At 31.8% G+C, this 5,587-nt stretch overlaps 2 long non-coding RNA genes across 2 annotated transcripts; one reads left to right on the forward strand and one right to left on the reverse strand.

Annotated features, from left to right (window-relative positions):
• The first annotated feature begins 1,117 nt into the window (after positions 1 to 1,117).
• On the forward strand, positions 1,118 to 2,274 carry LOC144562398 (uncharacterized). Its single transcript, XR_013514075.1, has 2 exons — positions 1,118 to 1,332; positions 2,052 to 2,274. It is a non-coding gene; the product is annotated as an uncharacterized LOC144562398 (long non-coding RNA).
• Positions 2,275 to 2,799: 525 nt separating this feature from the next.
• Positions 2,800 to 4,020, reverse strand: LOC144562222 (uncharacterized). Its single transcript, XR_013514010.1, has 2 exons — positions 3,483 to 4,020; positions 2,800 to 3,163 (listed from the first exon to the last, which is right to left on the reverse strand). It is a non-coding gene; the product is annotated as an uncharacterized LOC144562222 (long non-coding RNA).
• Between the last annotated feature and the right edge of the window lie 1,567 nt (positions 4,021 to 5,587).

Raw genomic sequence — 5,587 nt, forward strand, 5'->3', positions numbered from 1 at the left:
ATTACCCGGATCCGACCCGGATCCGATTAATTTGGATAGGGTATGGTTTAAAAAATATAACCGGTTAAATTATGGGTATGGTTACAAAATTAATAATTTAATATCCGACCCGGATCCTACCCGGAACTGATACTATAATGGGTAGGATATGAGTTTCATTTAATTATCCGACCCATAACCGAACCCAACCCGATACCCATATAAATACCCGATAAAACATATATTAATAACTATTAATATATAAAAATACAACTTTGTATATTAATTTTTGCATAAACCGTGGTGAGTCCGGTACTTTTTTTAATATGAGAAAATAGAATGCAGTGACATATTCGCTATGTTTATACGTATAGATGGATGCCAAATTTATTCCTTCTATAACAGCCGCATTAATTTTTTAAATAAAATTTATTACTATGGATACATCATTCAATATTTGGCTTGATGTCCTCTGCATAATAATAAAAATTTATTGCTCTCATTGATATGTCATCTCAACAAATTATTAGTATTCAATTCATAGATTTTTTGAACCATAGAAAATGAAATCGTCATCTCTAATATTTTACTTTTTTAAAATTATATCTCTTCTTCAATATTTTTTTTCAAAAGTTATTTTCTCTCCATCCTCTTGATTTTTTTGTGACATATATCCGCTACGGATCTGGAACTGTGTAATATCTTGAAAAATTGAGTAATCATTATTTATGCTTACAAGATATTTTTATAATATAATAAATATTAAAGTGTTTTTTTTAGGTGATATTTGATTTATACGCTTGAAAAAAATAATATAGTAAACTTGTCTTTATTCATGAAATTTTAAATTATTAGTTTGATCAAAATTATTTTCATTATTCTTTTCTTTCTTTTCAATTACTGATTAAATTTATTCATATTCACTGTTATATCTCCACGTGAAATATATATATATATATATATATATATATATATATATATATATATATATATATAGAGATGGGCTATCCTGCATTGCAATGTATTGACCCTTCCGTGCATTGCATTTTGAACCCTTGATTTCGCTTCAGGATTCGTGCTCATTTGATGAGATCAATTCAATTTTTTTCGGAACTGGATGTCTCCAGTTCTCTTTCTCTCCCCCAAATCCATGATATTTCTCAGAAAGAGAGAAAACCCTAAACCCTCCTTGCCGACTAGCAGCTCCTCCCGACCGCTCTGTGCGACTCCTCTCCGTCCGTGTGCCGACTCTCCTCCGCCGATCATCTCGCGCACATCTCTCTCCTCCTCCAGCGGCCCTCTCAGTTCTCTTTGAGGCTCGGACTTTTCTCGCCCCGTCAGCCACGCGCCAAGGTTTTGTGCTTTTTTTCTTTGGTTTTGTGCTTTTTTTCTTTGGTTTTGCTTTTTAAGTTTACTTGATGATTTTGGGGATGTAATTTCATATGATTACCAGTTTTATCAAATTTTCATTGTTTGAACCTATAAATGTGATAAAGTTCATTTAATATTAAAGTAATCAAATTAATCGTACTATGATTTTATAAAGTGTTTCTCTTTTGCAAGTAACATATTTGATGGTTCTTGCAAATTGTATCCGAATTTCTCATATTGGAAAGAATAACTAATATAGTTTCAAGTCATTTGCAAATAACACCAAGTTGCAGATTATTGTGAGAGAGTAATTTGGCATCAAGAAGTCTACCCACTTTCCTTGTTGAACCAGTAATCTTCCTCTGAGACAGACAAAAAACACTGTTCTTTGAGAAGTAAAACAAACAAAATCATAAATATATAAAGAAAAAAAAGGAAAAAGAGATACAATCAGGTCGGTACAGATCACAAAATTCATGAGATCAAATGAAAAGTTTATTTTGAGATTACAACAGTGAACGAGCACTGAAATTGGTCTGACAAAAAAAATTATGAAAGGGTTTTCCAATTTTCATTCAAAGTGGTACGAATGAATTTTCTTTTACACTTACAATGCTTGCAAGATTGTTTAGTGATTGTTGTACATTTCTTTACTCATATTTCTTGCTGACATGTTTAATTTTATTGGCTCATTGTGAAAGGTGAAAGGCAATGGGAAGGGGCAAACAAAAGGAAGAAATTGAAGAATTCGAAGATTCTGATTTATAAGAAATGTTGTTTTTTTTATTCAAGTAGTGATATACTGTGTCTTATTATTTGGACTATACATGCTGCAATCTGAATTTTTGAAGTTAGTTAGCTTTCAGTATGTCATTATTGTATTAAATGTATGCTTATAATCTAATTCAAATATGTTTAAGGTTTGCTACTTGCTGTTATTGTAGAGGTCACTTAATTAGTGGAAAATTTGGGGCTGTTATGGGTGCTTTGTTAATTTCTTGTTGTTTAAAGTATCATATATATTCCATTGCAAACTGAGTTGTCAAATTATGGTTCCCTTTATTTTTATGCATCTTTTCTTATGTACTGAGTTGTCAAATTCTGTTCAATTACTGGTACACTACTAGAAAGTTTCCTTGAGAAGATGGAGATAGCTGATTGTTTAAACGAGTATTTCTTGTCTGTGCAATCCTAGTGCTCTCTATTTTCTACCATATAGCTGCATGATACTGGGGTTGTACCAGTATTTGAGTAATACAAGTATGAAACCTTAACAACTGGGTCAAGTACCATTGTCTCTTAAATTTTGCAAAACAGCCTTCAGATTTTTGATGAGTAGTGTCCACCTTCTCAAATGTCCATAAACATGTTCAATGGAGAAATTAGCAAGTTCTGATATTTTATTAATTTACTCGAGTATAAAGAGAGATTCTATTTTTGAAGGGCATAGAAGAAAGTATCCTTTCAATTTTACCGACATGAGCCTGGAGAATCTTGGACAATCTCTATCTTAGTTTACAAACTTTTGAGTTTAAATTAATAATTACACCTCATGGAAGACTTAAAGCAAACATAAAAAATATCATTACATCACAAGCCATTGCATCACATATCATTTAAGCAAAATAAAAATAAAAAACTACAACTATAAAATACATTACAACTTCCTTTTGGACTGCTATAAAATTATGCTCCATGGTTCTTCTTGGTATATGGTTTTAGCACAACACTCTTGCTTTGACATCTCTTGCAAAGAGGAGTCGATATTTCTGCATTCAAACTTTCGATGCATGAGAACAACTAATGGAGGTTGCTCATGTTACCTACACAAAAATTTACAAAATTTAACTAAATGATTGCTAATTTCAAGTATATAGTTCATATAACAATTGCTGAAATTTACTAACAAATTGCTATAATTGAAGTATGTTGACACATCTGCACTTTCATATGTACTTTACTGTACTATTCACTATACATATGTACTTTACTGTACTATTCACTATACATATGTACTTTACTATTTCTCATATCTAGTTAAAAACTTAAAAAATAACAAGCAAGTCCTAACTATCCATACATTTCTCATATCAATGCAAATTTCTAATTTCAATATGAATCACTAAAATCACTATACAAACCATCCTAAATCAGCATGAACTTCAACTCCTCTTCGAAGAAGCCATTGCCATCCTATTCGAAGCAGGAGAAGACACCGGACAATAAAACCATCTCCTTAGTACTCATTTGCAATGATTAGAGTAATACTTTACCTTTTAATAAAACCAAGAAATTTACATATCCATCTGTTAACAGTTCCATCTTCGAACTTCAATAATCACTAACAAACTTGCAAAAGATATGTTTAATGCATTAAAACCGATTAGCTAAATGAAGTTAATTACTCCAAATAGCTATACTAGAGGATCTTACATTCATTTCCAAAACACATGACTACACGGATTCACTACATGTTACTTGCAAATGAATAATTAGTTATCTTTTTCCAATATTAATTTGATTACACGGATTCACTATTAATTTGATTACTTTAATATTAAATGAACTTTATCACATTTATAGGTTCAAACAATGAAAATTTGATAAAACTGGTAATCATATGAAATTACATCCCCAAAATCATCAAGTAAACTTAAAAAGCAAAACCAAAGAAAAAAAGCACAAAACCTTGGCACGTGGCTGACGGGGCGAGAAAAGTCCGAGCCTCAAAGGGAACTGAGAGGGCCGCTGGAGGAGGAGAGAGATGTGCGCGAGATGATCGGCGGAGGAGAGTCGGCACACGGACGGAGAGGAGTCGCACAGAGCGGTCGGGAGGAGCTGCTAGTCGGCAAGGAGGGTTTAGGGTTTTCTCTCTTTCTGAGAAATATCATGGATTTGGGGGAGAGAAAGAGAACTGGAGACATCCAGTTCCGAAAAAAATTGAATTGATCTCATCAAATGAGCACGAATCCTGAAGCGAAATCAAGGGTTCAAAATGCAATGCACGGAAGGGTCAATACATTGCAATGCAGGATAGCCCATCTCTCTCTCTATATATATATATATATATATATATATATATGAGGAGGGATCAAGTTACAACAAGCATTTTCTACATTTTCAAAGTCCAAATCATCGATCCAAACCGTTAGATGTGATCTCTACAAAAAAATGTGTTTGGAGACCAAATTTTACATTTTTTGAAATTTTTTTTACTATTTATTAAGATGGGTACAAAAACTAGTCAAATTCAAACCATTGAATTTTGTACCCATCTTAATAAATAGTAAAAAAATTCCAAAAAATGTAAAATTTGGTCTCCAAGCACATTTTATTGTAGAGATCACATCTAACGGTTTCGATCGACGATTTGGACTTTGCAAATGTAAAAAATGCATGTTGTAACTCAAAAATTGTTGTAACTTGATCCCTCCTCTCTCTCTCTCTCTATATATATATATATATATGAGGGATCAGATGACACCCTTTTTTGGTGACATCGGATAACATCGTGCATTTTCAAAGTTATCAAAGTTCAAACAGTCGGATCCAAACCGTTCAACATAATGGATATGTTAAAATGTTCTTGCAGATCAAATTTTACATTTTTTGGAATTTTTTTACTATTTATTAAGTATTTAACAAAATCCCTATATTCAGACCGTTGAATTTTTGTACCCATCTTAATAAATAGTAAAAAAATTCAGAAAAATATAAAATTTGATCTGCATGCACATTTTAACATATCCATCAAGTTCAATGGTTTGGATCGACTGTTTGGACTTTGAAAATACACGGTGTCATTCGATGTCACCAAAAAAGGGTGTCATCCAATCCCTCCTCATATATATATATAAACCAGAAGTTCTTATATGAACCAGAAATTCTCATATAAAATATAATAACCAGAAGATATTGTGTGCCACTGAATGTTTTTATTTTATCTAACAACTAGAAGTTATTGATATTTATGATAACCGGAAGTTATCAAATAAATAAAATGTCTCCAATACTTAATTCTCTTAATAACCTAAAGTTATTAAGATATTTTTTCTTCAATCGGTTTTTTTTATTTATCAAACACAAATGCATATTTCATTAAATTAGTTAATAATAGTAGCATTTTTTGTAATATTTTGTAGTCCTTATGGAAAACCTTACAAAACTTGAGTTCACTGCCTTTGATATATCGGGCAAGAATTATCTCCCGTGGACTCTCGATGATGAGATCCACCTT

The sequence above is a fragment of the Carex rostrata genome, chromosome 11 (genome assembly GCF_964058835.1).
Source record: "Carex rostrata chromosome 11, lpCarRost1.2, whole genome shotgun sequence".
Lineage (NCBI taxonomy): Eukaryota > Viridiplantae > Streptophyta > Magnoliopsida > Poales > Cyperaceae > Carex > Carex rostrata.